Source organism: Poecilia reticulata, chromosome 14 (assembly GCF_904066995.2).
Source record: "Poecilia reticulata chromosome 14, P_reticulata-male-v2, whole genome shotgun sequence".
Lineage (NCBI taxonomy): Eukaryota > Metazoa > Chordata > Actinopteri > Cyprinodontiformes > Poeciliidae > Poecilia > Poecilia reticulata.
The window spans coordinates 10168033-10183286 of record NC_088843.1 but is presented as its reverse complement, the minus strand read 5'-3'; the positions used below and the strand labels follow the sequence as shown (position 1 = coordinate 10183286).

The 15254-nt window shown below is 38.5% G+C and overlaps 1 protein-coding gene across 2 annotated transcripts in view; it reads right to left on the bottom strand.

The window, feature by feature from the left end:
• Nucleotides 1–14422, bottom strand: part of LOC103475835 (serine/threonine-protein kinase PAK 3) — a 32814-nt gene extending 18392 nt beyond the window's left edge. For both annotated transcript variants that reach the window (XM_008427746.3, XM_008427747.3), the window contains exon 1: nt 14215–14422. The gene's annotated coding sequence lies outside the window, so the exon portion shown is untranslated. The remainder of the gene's footprint in view (nt 1–14214) is intronic.
• Between the last annotated feature and the right edge of the window lie 832 nt (nt 14423–15254).

Below are 15254 nucleotides of genomic sequence, written 5' to 3'. Positions count from 1 at the left end.
AAATAAGAAGTGACATCTTCAAGAGTGATCAGTGAAATAAAGATTTTTAAAAACTAATTTTAGATGCATTTCAATGGGTATAATTAGAAAAAATGTGTTTAAACAATAGTAATATCTCACACCTTTTCCATCATCAGTAATAAAACACTCTCAGAATAAAAATGGCCAAAACCTCAGCGGTTTATTTTCTTTAAGTCTGAGGCTACGTTTGCTTTACTTCTAAAAGTTTTTAAAGTTGACACATATTTCCTAAAGACTTATGCTGCCATAGAAGCCCATAAAAAACAGAAACAAACAGTTGTTGTGTGCGACTAAGTTGGAATCCCTAATGTTAGCTACCATGCTAATATTAGCTAGCATGTTGATAGCAGCTAAAATGCTCAACCAACACGCTGAATATATTACAAAAATGCAAAACATGATATATTGAGAACTGAAATAATAGTATAAACATTATATTTTGGGAAGTCTGCTTAAACTCTTTGCACAGCTCTACAGCAAATAAAGAAGTAAATCAAATCTGCAGCCCTGAAAGCCATGTGTCCGTTTTACTAATAACATGCCTGACAGCTGGCTCATGAAGCTGTTGGCTGGTGTGCGGGCCTGACGGCTAAAAAAGGCAGATTCATGAAGGCTCAGACATTAGTGATTCTTCACTCATATAAAACACTGACCTATTTACTGTGCAGACTGACATGCAGTGAGTGAGAGCGCTGTCCCTGAAACAAGCCCAGTCTCTTTCTAAATCACACATAAGTTTGTCTCTGAGCATTGCGCACTGCAGGATACATGCTCCTTTTCCTTGAAACTGGGGGAAAGTTAAGGACATCGCACTGCAATCCACAGAATTATAATTTATCAAAATTTCACCTGCAGCCTCCATCTGAAACCCCCATAGGCTTTAGTTGCTACAACAAAATATAAATCCACCACAAAACAAACCAGCTCAGTTCAGATTTTACTGTGAACATTTTCACATTTCCATCCCATAAAATATTAAATTATCCATGAGGCAGAGGAATTTTCTGCGCCCCTTAAACATTAATGTTTATTTGAATGGCAAACATATGAGGAGGCTCCAATCTTGAACCCCTGGCAGTCCAGTAATGGTCCCGCAGTGGGGGCAGGGCTCCATAAGCCCGGCTCTCCCTGGGCCTGATTAGGACGCGCGCTTCGTTTGCCTTGGCTTTGGCCGGGCGTCTTTGAAGGATGCTGATTACTTGGATGGGATGGACAGTTTGAGGACTTCCGAAGGATAAAGAGAAATGAAGGGAAACTCCACTGCAGCAGCTTTGACTATTGTTATCTTTTCTGATCTTAAATATCTCTGGACAGCTCATTATGACCACTTTTGTACAACTCTTCAGACAGCAATCGCTCGCTTTTAACAAACACACTCAGAAAGAAACACCAAATAGTAAAAAAAAAAAAAAGGCACAACAAAACCACAGAATCAAACAGTGTGGGGCAATGACACACAGACGTCAACGTGCTGCTCACATGATTGGATCCTCAAGGTCAGGATGAAGCCCCCAGAGTTGCAGCACAGACGCCACAGATTTAAAAATACAAGCAACACTCGCTTTTTAGAGGGAGAATCGATCAAACAAGCCACAAAAGATTCTAGAAAATCCCAGAACTTTGTTTGTTTCAACTTTATGTTCATTTGATTTCGACTGAGAATAAACAAAGTGTGCCCTCTTGTTACAAAAAAATATACAAGCAATATGCAATAAAATCTAACAATTACTGGTTTGTGCTCAAATGTATCCCCCTGTTAATGAAGAAGCTATTTTTATTAATGTTTATTCATACTTATGAAACAAGCATAGATGAAATCTGTAGGAAATAAACAAAAAAGTGCAAAATATAGTATATATAAATTCTTTTAGGCTGTTAAAATTTCCATCAGGACCAAACCTACAAATACTAAAATCACCCTTAGACAGGTTTTAGGTTATGTTTACATTTTTACGGCTCCTAAATTATGTTATTTGAGAATGACTCAAAAATATACAGTTTCAAAATCTAAACTCATCAAACACTTACTGGATTTAAAATACTCTGACTTGTTCAGATGAATCTGCTCCTTTACAGATTCCTTGTTTTTTGATGATTTCATACATTTGGGGAGGTAAAGAAGCTTTTTTCAGATTTTACTTTATGTTGTTCAACAGGTTCTGTTTCAGTGATTTTTTTATTCTAACGTTCAGTCAGAAAACAGGTTTTGCTGTGACTAGTGAACCAAAACATTTGGTTTGAATCACATTTAATGTGTGATTTGACATGGGGATTACAGAGGTGTTACTTTTCCACATAGGGTCAGGTTGGTTTGGTTTTGTTTATCATGGCCATCTTAAGCGTAACTTGATTTTTTAAATTTTTATTAAAAGGTGTGGAGGGGAAACAGACATCTGAGTTTGCAGTGGCGTGGTCACAGATCCAAATCCATTTATATGCATTTGGACAGAAAACACGGTGGAATCCATTCGTCTCTCAGCTGATTCTCTGATTCTCAGAATGAAATGACCAACTCTGAATCAGATAAAAGTATTTTCACGATGCTGGAAAGGAAAAGGAAAGTTTCCAGGGAGGCTTAGTGTAAATAATATGTTAATAATTTTCTGATAGATGTCCCAAATTCAGCATAACATCTGCAACATTATTTAAATGATCCTGCAGAAGTTAGGAAACTCATAACTTGGTCTCCTGTTGCTTTCTTGCAAGGTTCACATGATGAACCTTGCAAGGTTTAGTCTCACTGCAAACACAAATGTCATTTTATTCAGATTTTTTTTGTGAAAAATTATCAATTGTTTTCAACTTTTTTTCCACAAATACAACTTTGGCATGGATTTGTATTCAGCCCTCCTGCCTTGTGGAAACACCTTCTGCAGCAACTGCAGTTGCAAGTCTTTTGGGGTATGAACCATTTTATTTTTACCTATTTGTCTTTCCAAAAGCTCAAACTAGTAAGACTGTAAGGAGAGCATCTAGAAAAGACATTTTTCACCAAAGGTTCTCATTTGAATATAAGTCTGGATAAACTTACATTGATATAAACTAATTTTTGAACCTCCTGTAGAATAGAATAGAAGAATATTCCTCATAGAAGGAATAGAATATTTGTCATAGTATTCTATTCTATTCTATTCTATTCTATTCTATGTTGGTATATTTTGGTTTGTTCCATGGTCTTCATGATGCCGTTTGCTTTCTGTATTTTTACTGGTGAAAAAACAAAACAATAAAAACCTTATGTTATTTCCACTTCACCCCCATGTCCTACATCACATAAAACCAATAAAACTCAGTAAAGTTACACTTATTCAACTATTTAAGAAGTACAAATACTTTTTTAAGGCACCATAGGTAGCCCTGAAGTACTGCAGTCAACTAAAAGTACAACAGCTGATAAATAACAGTTTCAGTGTTTGTTATTAGTTCAGACAGTAGCGCTCCGGGCCGCTCTACCTTATTTGGGTGAGAATGTGACAGAGGAGAGTGAAGATGGATGAATACTCGTATTTTTCTGGGCTCAGACTCAATAAACTCTTGCCCCGCTCAAAACTGGGCCTTTGTTTACGTTTTTCTTTTCTTATAGCTTAGCAACAGCAAGCCAGTTTCTAACGTAACAAAATGTGTATACCTGAATTCAAGCTCTCATAGGTTATCTATAAGTGGTACATATCCTCCATTTATTCTGCAGGTTTAGAAAAAACCTCGAGGCACATGTTGGTTGATCAAAGCGATATCACAAAGCCAGTACGCAGGCGGCTGCTGCACGGTGGTTGGACTGGTTGAGCAACACCCTGTATGCAGGCATTACGCCCTTTTTGCAACCGGCTAAAGTTTGTGTCCTGGCTTCCGGCCATCCGCTGCCTTTCGTCCCTTTTTTCCTGGAATCTTCGTATTTCTGACACAACTACAACTTCAGCCTGTTGCTCACACTAGAATGAAACAGCTGCCAGGGTTTAAGTAATAAAGATTTAATTGTAATATGAGGCCTGTGAGAACCAGAACGCTTTGTTTACCCTCATTTCAATTTGGGCTCTAGGCTCATATTTAATGGATATGGGGGAAACAAAGAATATTGTGACATTAAAACACTCCAGAAACACATTTAGCCGACGAAAAAGCAAAGTTTGAAAATCAACGTATTGGTGTGAAACTCTAACGATACAAAATGATCAATTACTTCATTGTTAACGTCTTGGCTTCCTTACATGTTAATATTTAATAATAAGTACACCATTGTATTCTAACCAACAAAGCAAGCTAAATTTGAAAGCGCCGTTTTCTTCCCCAACCAGTATTTTTGGGAGATGTGTGCACCTCAGGGGATAACCAGAGACATCTTTTAATCGTGGTGGCATAAAAGGCTTAAGTCCAATAATGACATGCCAACTAGAGCATGATTACACAATATCAAAGGCAGAGCTAAATGAAAGCAATAGCTGCTCTTGCACTCTAAATGTCCATTCACAGAGAGACACTGGATCCTTCAGAAGTTCAACAGATCGCAGACTCGCACTCTGCTTAAATTTTAAGATTATTTCACTGATGTAGAAGTTGAAAGAGTTTTTTTTCCCTAAATATTTCATCATTCTATTCTCACAGAGCATCTGTGTATAAAAACCTCCAATCCAATTTTAGTCACCATCTATATCTTTTGATAAATTCCTCTTTTGACAGGTTATGCTAACTTTAATGCCAGTTTGTCATTAGTGTGATTTATATAAATCTATGACAAATGTGATCCCAATTTTTCCTAAGAATTAGGTTCTAAAAATCACACAACTAAAACAGGTTTACTAGAATTAATCAGGATTTATTTCATTTCACCCTAATTACATAAACGCGTTGCTCTTTTGATTGAATGTTAAGCTCCAACACATTGATTTTGTCCATTACTAATTAATTAGCATCAGCCTAATGAGCCTAGCTTAGCATGTTAATATTAGCCTGCATTAATGTCATACCAGTAGCTAATTTGTTTCTCCTATCAAACACATTCAATAACGCTGACTCACAAATTCCCCCCTGGTTGACACAGATTTTATTAAAATAAACCACCGTTCGCAGGCGGCAGTGTAAAGTTCCCCATATTCAAAACAAGGCAGAAAAAAAAAAACAGGTTAGTCCGCACTCAGGGCCTTCTTAATCCCCACAGCCTCTCGTTTTACCAGGCATCATCCGTTCCTAAACTCTCCTGCTGGGAAGCGTGAGAGCGCGCTCTGTCATTTAATATTTAGTTCAGCTGAACTTGCTCTCTAATGTGCATCTATGCTCTCAAACATGCAGACACACACGCTTTCTCATTTCACATATATGTATGTTTGAAGGAACTCTGTAAATGGATGCCACGAATAGCATTCACAGTGGCTGACATTAATAAAAATGTATGAGCTACAGCTATTAGCTGGGAAAAACTTCGTCTTCTGACACTTTGAGCTATCAGGGGAAGAAACTGAAGCTGGTTATTGTCTAGGGTTCAAAATATTTACTCTATTTCACTAAGAAAAGTATCAATGTACAAGAAAATATACGTTTGATCCTTTTCTTATTATTTTTCTGCATTTATAAAAGCTCTAAAATGTCTATTTTTACTAAATTGATTCTGTGGATCTGCCAACAATGATTTCACTGGAATTTCCAGGTCCTGGATGTTAATTAAAATGTGTGTGATTTTAGATAAAATAAATGGAAAGAAACCATAAAACGACCTATAATTTCTATAAAACAACTCTTTCCAGATTTATTCTTTGCGCCTAAGTAAAATAAATTAAGGTTTTTTCACTGTAGCATGATGTCACTCTGTCAAATTTGGAAAAATTTCACATTTACCTTAAGATTTCTTTTTTTTTTTACTACTACTACTTGTCACCCCTGCTGGTAATACTTGAACCATTTCTGTCATGATTTGATCAAATCTATTGGACAATCATTCTGCTGAAGTCTAATGGTGAGCCATTTTGATTTTTTTTTACAGTAAACTTAAAAAAATCTTAGGTTTAGCAAACGTGAATCACTGATGTTTATGATGGTTGGACAGAAAAAGCTTTTAATTTGGCGAGCCTTCCACATTAGACAGCTTCTTTTGTTACTATGTAGTAACAAACTAATAAATCACTTCACTGCAAATGGCCAAATGAACACAGACAAATGGGATCTTATGTCAGATCATAAACACTTAAAAAAAACAGAGGTCAGGTTATTAAATATTACTAGATACTCTCATCACTTTAAAGCTACAGTAAATAACTTTTATAAAAAATATGTAATGACAGTGTAATATGAGACAGATAATCTGTGGAAACAATCCTCCCTGTGGTCCTACAGCCACCTACATAAATACACCACTAAGTCAGAAAAAACCAGTCAAGAGGAGGGTCTTAGCGCTGTTAATCAAGCTCGTGTACGCGTTTGCTCTTTGCTGCGCTATAGCTCCTTCCCCACAGTGTGGGCTAGTAAACAGCTTACCTGTAGCATTAGGTTATTTTTCCGCCTTTAGTACAGCTGTAGCGAACCGGCAATCTTTAGCTTGACGTGTCAAGGAAGGTGCCAACAACACGTACACGAGCATGATTGACAGTGTCAACACATAATCCTTCAATTCTGACCAAATGTTGCATCAAATCAGTCATTTCTGATTTCAGTATTTTATAGGGAATAATAACGGTGCCAATAAATGTGGAATTCTAAATTATTTCCTAACTTTCGTTGCTTTTGCCAATGAATAAATGCACTCAAATTAAAACTTGGCTAGAGAAGAAATCGGTGTGAGAATATGCTCCTGCAATAAAAGCTGAATGTATTTTAAGAGTTTTTCCACATCTGACCAAAGTCCCTCCATCACCACAAAGTATTCATTTCAATTTTATCAAAATGATTTTTATAAAACTGTGTACTTTGAATTCAGGGAATTGTTTTTAGACCAGGGATTTCCTTACTCAGAAAGCTGCATATCAGTCTGACTAAAATGTAAACCAGTGTTGTTTAATTTGCAGCCACACTGTCACCGTCCACAAGCTTTTATCCTCAGTGCAAAAATAGAACCTGAATAAACAAAAGACAAAAGCAAAGTCATTTAACTTTTCATCACTGCTGGAATCTAATTAGGTTCTGCCTCCGTTAGCTGCATCTCAATGTGCTTAGTCAGTGAAAGAAGCAAAGTTTGAATGAACTCAGTGATAAATGAATCAGAGCCCTCCATCTCTCTGTGGATGGGTCCATCTGCGGTGCCCGTGCGGCTGAACTGGTTTGTCATGGCCTCTCCTGTGAGATGAAATGGATTTCTACTGTGATGATTAGTGCATCTTTGCATTTGTGAAAGGCATTTTAAGTATTTGTTGTTTTATTTCATTCTTTAGCTTCGACTAAACAAGATCTTAACTTGGCTCCCTTATAAGACATAATGGTGTAAATTTTCTACACTCTTTTTTGACATAATCTTTTACACATTGGCTCCTTAAAAGTAAAAATAAAATGGATTTACTTCATTTTAAAACATAGAAACAGATTATTTATAATTTAATCGTCTGAATCCTATAGTAGATATTTATTTTAAAAAAGGCTTATCTAACCTTAGTAGATATTTATTTTATAAAAGGCTTATCTAACCTTTTGCGGCTGTAAACAAATTAATTTAACTGAACAAAATAGGCTGCTTTGGTTGTAAACATTACAGCAAAAATTACAAATAAAATCTACATTTCGGTCAGGGAATTTTAAATAAATATATTGATCAACTTTTAAAAAGTACAAAACTGCTGATTATTGTAGCAGCAATGCTAAGGAAAAAAAAAACACCTAATTGCATGAGGGATTTATTCCAAAGTGAGAAAATGCACTCAAGTTTAAAAAATTTTCATATTGCTCTGCTGCAGCACAAAAACTTAATTTTAATGACTTCCACCCATTACGAAATACTCAGCAGGTAAAAAAAAGAAAACACACAAAAAACAAGTATTTCCTGAACTTTAACATAAAAATGAAGTTTTTCCTGTTTTGCACCAGAAATATTTTTGCCATATTAGCCTGCGTTATCTACAAATGGAGTATTTTCTTTAACAGTGTGGCGTCGGTGGGCCTGTTGGACAGCCAGCTGGAGGCGGTGAGGGGAGTGGATTCCCTCCTGCCACGCCAGCTGGTCCACCTGCTTATAGTCGAGTTGAAAGGTTTAAAACGGGCATTGTAATGGATCAGAGGACGGGCGTGAAAAGCCTGCAGATCTTGTAGAGTCATTTTTGTGTCAACAAGTGGATAAACAAAGATGTGGCCGGTTGCTACAAACTGCATTGGCACCTGAACGTAGAGAGAAGGCAAAACTGAAACGGTGAAACAGGGTCGATGATATTCAGCTCAGTTGTGTGGCTAATGGATTCTCTCTACCTAAACTAATTAAATTACATGGACATAAGTATGACTGATCTATTTGTTTGTCTAAAACCTGGGATTTTAAACACCTTTGATGTATAAGCCTCTTGTGGTTTTTGTCAAATCTTAAACAGTATCGGGGATTTCAGCCTCCAAATGTATTTATGACAGAATAAGAAGACGAGAAAAAGTATGAGCAAACAAACAGATTTATTCAAAAGGCTCATCTTTCACTCACCATTTTTAAAACTTCTCCAAATGATTTACTTTTAACATATTTTGTCTTTTATTACTGTGTCGTCATGCCGCTTTCTGCAGTCCTCTGAGCCTCAGTTAACGTATCATCTGTTCCTTTAAAAATCAAAAATGCCTCCTGATGGTTGGATCAGGTTTTACTTTCTACTGAAATCCTCCCACAGGGCTCCTACACATTTTTCAGGTAAAAATGAAAGGAAGGAAGAAATGAGAGGAGAAAATAAATGCACAAGGACGAAAGGGACAAAGAGTGAGAAAACACACGAGGGAGGAAATGAACAAAAGAAAGGTAGACGAGGAATGATGCATGAAAGGAAAGATAGAAAGAAAGAGGAAGTAAGTAAGGAAGGGAAGAAAGGAAGGAGATGAAGGACAGAAGGAAGCTTATGAAGAAGTGAAGACGCAAGGAAGAAAAGAAGAACATAAAAATTTTAGACAATGTGGTAGAAAATAATAAAATTGTTTTTTCCATACTGAAATCAAACTCCATAACTTTCCAGCCTTCGTAGGAACCCTGCCCCAACACATGTCTTGTCCTGTCCCTGTGTTGAACGTCTAGGTGAGGCGACATGGATATCTATGGAGGAGGCGACACATAAAGTCACACATGCAAGTAAACCTGCTGTAAGTAGCAACAGACATCAAGCGGGGAGATTACACAGGGAGCTGTGTCAATGTGTCAGTGTGTGAGTGTTTCCTCTGTCTCTCTTCATCCATCTCCCTCGCTTACTCCCCCTCCTCTATCTAAGACAAAATGGCCAGATGGCTTCCAATCCTACATGCTAATCCATGACACACAGACTGGAGCTCTGAAACACCTACTGCAAGAACTGACGTGACCTTAAAAACACACACAAGGAGCAACCCGCAAACGGGGCCACAACAAGAGCCCGAAACGATAACCCGGCTCGACGGCGGCACCGCAGCCCTCAACAGATGGAGGCCTCCTTGTCTGCGTTTTCTGTGGCCAGATATCATGTTTCAGGCCGGCCCAGTTAGCAGGCTGCAGGCCAAGATGAGGTACTGTGTCTGCTGCTTTTGTTAGCTGGGCTGAGGTAAGAGAAGCTGCTTGTGTTGGGTTACGGTGACAAGTGGAAAACGTAGGACAGCCCAGAACAGCACGGCTAATACTCCTGGAGACAATGAGGCTAGCGCGGAAAAAGAAACGCACATTGTCTCAGCGCACACAAAAAAAGTCCCGCTTCTGCCATGTGTTGTCAGGGATACTTTTAGGAATAAATAGAGCACAGTTGGAAGCTACTTCTACTATGCACTCACTAATCAGAAATAGGCCTGGTCCAGGCGGCGCGTAAAAACGAGCGCCCCATGTACGAGGCCGCTAGTCCCCGCAGCAGCTGGAGTTTGATTCCTGACCCTTTAACCTTTGATGCAAGTCTTTCCCCCGTCTCTCTACTCATTCCTTGTGCACTTTACAGCAAATAAAAGCAGATGGTGTTAAAAAAACTTTTAAAAAAAAACAAAGAAGAAACACCTTTAGCAAAGCTTTTACAGAATACCGTTCCTAGAGTTCAAGGTGACCTTGCTGACAATGTTTCAGGCTGACCTGATTGTTTTTGACAGACAAAAAAATAAGTGGCTGCACACTGCTGGTCAGTTGGTTGAAAGAAGGCTACCACACTTATCCCCCACTCAGGAAAGCAAATCTAGCAGGAAAAGAATTTTAGTTTGCAAAAATTATTATCTGTAGATAGACATTATCTGCAGGAAACTACAGGACAGCCAACCGCCACTTTTATCAGCCCTTTAATGTGTGATTCAAAAAACAGATTCTAGAAAATAATTCTTCTACCTTAAATGTATTTAATAAAAATCGGAAAAACTCCTATAAGCATCACTTGGGTTTTATTTTATGGTTTGCATTGTGTTTATACCTACAAAGATAGATGTAAGCATAATAAAACACCTGATAAAATGGAACAACATTTTGTATTTTTATAGAGAATTTGTTAAATTTATTGAAAGAAGTGCTTAACTGTAATAAAAAGCATCTTGTTGCTAATAAGACAATAAGTATTAAATAACTATTTTACTTAAAAACTGTTCGATTGTGCGACACATCATGTTGTACATGTTAAGGTCAATAAGTTATTTGTTAGCTCATTAGCTTAGCTGTTTTAAAAACTTCAGGTCAGATGACATGAGCTGAAATAATAGATTAAAACAAAAAATGTAAAAAATGTTCCAGTCAAGCAGTAAGGAAAACAATACATTTATGATAAACTATAGAAATAGTTTTATGTATTTAAACTTGTTTGAACCATAAACGTGATTTTGAACATTAGCGTGAAAAGCTAAACCACAATAAACCGCTCTATATTCACCACAAGCACTAAGCTGGCGGTCGCGACTGTACCTGTATTTTAGTTCCAGCATATAAATACACACAACTATTGTGAGATGAGTCTCTTTCATTTTGCTTCAGAGTGCATAAGAGAGACGCGTTTAACATGCAGAATAACTCAGAACAACCTTTTACCTAACAGAAAAAAGCCAATTTGCTCGTGACGGACTCCTATAGAGAAAGGTGTGATGAGAATATGATGAAAGTGACATATGGAGTATCACAGGAGAGCAATCGAGACTGATTATCCAGCAACAGCCTCACAGATCGCTGAATAGCAGGACGCATAAGCACAGAGTAATTCTGCTCTAATGGCATACCATAACTCTGACTGATTGTCGACCTGTCTTCTGATTAAGACCCTTCAGTAGATTGACAAAACTGAAGTGGCTGCTTCTCTGTCAGTCTAAGAGCAGGATAAAGAGCTGCACTGAAACAAAGTGTTTAGACATAAGACGTAAAAAGACACAAAGCCTTGTTCCTTCTTATTCTATGATAACACTCTAGAATAAACCTTTGTTGTTGGAGGTCAGTTGTTATGACTAATTCATTATTTATATTTGGTAAATTAAAGATTAATGAGATGATAATTATTGTTAGCTGCACACATGTTGCCTTTATATTTGTTAAAAATGCTTTAAATGTTATAACTTGGGTCAATTGTTTTTGGTTCCTTTCCACAAACTAGTTGTGGTTGATGGTGCATTTTTAGCACCACAGTGGGGGGGAGGGGGGGTAAGGGGGGGGGGGGTCATGATGCCATCTATATGGTGCAAACAAACCATTAGACACAAGCCAGGGCCTGATCAACCCTGACTGGGTGAGACCCAAACCACCCAATGATCCAGTGATGCAGCACTGAAGATGTCTGGGTTGGATAATAAGTGTAAGTTAAGAAACATCCATGCTGCCGAACCCATAGCCTAGCAAGCTTCTCCTCTTTTTCCTACAAATAATGGATGAACACTTCAATTTTAGTTTCAGACCAAAATACTCTAATAATTAAGGTTTTTTATCCTGTAGTGTATTTACAAACTCTAATCTGGTCATTTTTCAGGCAATGGCTTCTTCCTAGCGGAGTGCCTTTTCAGTCAATGATGGTGCTTGATTAATTTCACTGCGGATAATGGCATACTTGTACTATTTTCAGCAAACATGTTCACAAGAGCTTTTGCTTTGGGTTAATTAGTCCTGTCACAATAATCAATAAATCAATTAATCGCATGACAAATTAAAACAAACTCAATAATTTTCACTTGCATAATTTATCGCTTTTTCTACCAAAAACTGGATGATAAAAGTCTTCAGCCTGGAGATCTGGTTTCAACTAGCCCTTATTTTGAAGGACAGTTTGGTTAACAGAGACTTCATGATTCATTTAGCTTTTTTATTTATTTATTTATTTATAGTGGATATTTAAAATGTCTTCCAGTTCCAGTGTTAAATGTTCATCAGAATTTAAAGTTTATTGATCTGTAAGGACGTGTTCTCGCATTATTATTACTTGAAAGTGGTCTCAACACAACAACATCATCGATTTTCGCAATAACTTCGTGGGACAATTTATCGTCCAGGAAAATGTGTTATTGTGACAGGCCTGGGGCTAAAACACACATTTCAAACCAAAACACTTTTATTTCTAAGACACAGGACAGTCCGATGGCTGAACAGATCACTGTGTCCAACACGCGGAGCTTCAAAACTCTCTTCCTCATTACTCGCTTTATATTCTCTGATTTTCCCATGATGTCAGACGAGGAAGCAGGGTTTGAGGTGTTGCCTTCAAATACATCCACAGATTTGCATCCATTTAACTCAAACATTTACACAGCCGTGAAATCCTCACACGGCCACTCACAAATTGCTTAAAGTTTCTCAGTAATCTGTGATTTAGTAAATATTAACAATTTTGGTAATCCCCTCTGACGGAAAAAAAGTGAAGTTCAGTCTGATACAAGTGAGAATAATATGGCTAAATGTATTTCTGTACAGGGTATGCAAATGGGTTGCTTCTACTTTATATAATGTCGAGTACTAAGCAGGAGAAATGATGCTTAGAGGGCAAAGTCTCTGGGAGAGAAGTGTAACGGAGATCAATGTTCAAAGAGAGCAGCACCTTCACTAACCCATCCCCCAATTCCCCTCTATGATCATCTGGCGCTCCCTCAGTCGCTGACATGACTCCCTAATATTTCTCCTCACACCAGACAACAGGTCTCCCATCAGGCCCTGCTCCTGCTCAGGATGACTGCGCTTCCTGCGAGAGGAATCTCCCCCACTCCCTGCACGCCGGCGGCCAGGACACAACCACTGCAACACACACACACACAGAAAGAGAGAGAGAGAGAGAGAGAGAGAGAGAGAGGCTGCAGGGGAGACAGATTCAGCTGGCTCTGCAGTCATCTCCTCCATCCTCCTCTGCTGATGACGGGCCGGGGAGGAATCCGAGATAGATCAGCTCCGGTTTTTCACAGAACCCACCCCCACTCCGGTCCCCAGTAAAGTCAGGTGACCAGATGTTGTATATCTCTCCCTGTCACTACAGCCGCCATGAAGCTGCTGCTGCTGCTGCACACAACCATGTTTGAAGCCAGGACACGGAGGCGCGTCTCCGATCCGAGTGTGTGTGTGCATCCCTTCCCAGAGACTAGAAGTGAGGCGGTGCAGAGGAGAGCTCACATAAAAAAAATTAATAAATAAATAAAAAGAGCATCCATCAGCACATAAACCATCCATCACCAGCCCATCCACATCAGCATATACAGCTCTGATCCATCCAGCAGCTCCCAAAAATAGCATTGCTTCTTTCTAGCTACTGCAGCTGCTGCATTTCACACACACACACACACACGCACACACACACACACTTTCACTGACACAAGGATTACTCAAATGCCACCGTTGATTCCAAGTAATAAGGATGCTATATTTGTGAGGTGTAAAGGAGCGTACACAGAGGTGATGCGATGCAGGGTAGAGTGTGAGGTGATATAAAACGCATCCAGTGGGGCCATCTAGTCCCATCTCAGCCCAAGACGTGAGAGAGAAGGACTGCTGAGGAAACAGCTGCCTGATTAGCAGGCCAGAATGCAGAGTGCAGGAAGAAAAAGGAAGGCTACAAAGCAACCCCTACATACACAGCCTCTCCCCTCCTCCTCCAGTTCTCCTCTGCTCCCCCCTTCCACATCCCTTATTGCATTACACACAGAGGGAATTACCTGAAATATGTCTTCACATTCTCCTGCTCAGTGTCTCGCCTTTGGGCCTGGAGTCCCGCTGGATTCATCGTCAGCCGTACAGTCCTAGTGACGGTTTAAAGGCAGGACTGCCATTCTCTTGTCAGACCAGTTCCTGACCCTAAAAGCAAAGCTTGTTCGGCAGGCTGGATGCTTCACTGGCTGTTCACTGTTCCCTAGCCCGTGATGTCATCCACCCAGCTCGGCTGATTGGCTGAAGGGCTGAATATTAATGCGGGCAGCAGGTCCAGGGGCGGAGACAGCCGACGGGCAGACGCGGTTGGTTTTCCGTTTAACAGACCAAACCTGTCAATGAGAAACAGGAGGGAGTTTGGTTTAGATTTCCACTTTTGAATGTAACCTAAACATTTAGTTATTATTACACATTTATCGCCTTAAGATGTTTGAGGGTAACACACACACACACACACACACACACACACACACACACGCACACGCACACACACGCTGCTGTCAGAGAAGCTTTCATTAGTTTCAGTTTGAGGTCATTTTCACAAGATATAGAAATATGAGTGAGAGTTAGCACTAATGTAAATTTAGGCTAACAACGCATATGAGTATGTGTGGATATGGATGCATTTATGTAAACCCAGATGAAATGGAAAATTAATTAACCCAGGTGTTTTTTTTTTATTTGATTTAATAATGAGGGTCCATCTGAAAAATGGGAATGAGCTTATAGAGTTTTTCCTCCACCTTTTCAAAATGTTAATATTATTGTGGTATAAAAATATGTCTTTCCTTGTTCATGTGTGTGATTTTATACCTCTATCATGTTTGAAATAAATAAAAATAATAATATAAAAAAATAAGTGTTACATTTCTGAGTATAAGACAGTGTGGAAGAAAACAAATTAATATGATTATTACATAAAAACACATCATATACTATAATTATCAGAAATATTGATCTCTCTTTTTAATAGTAAAATTTCTCCAAAATAATTTATCCCTGGCTTTATGTTGTGTAAAATGTCATGTTTTTTGTGTTTTTGTACTGT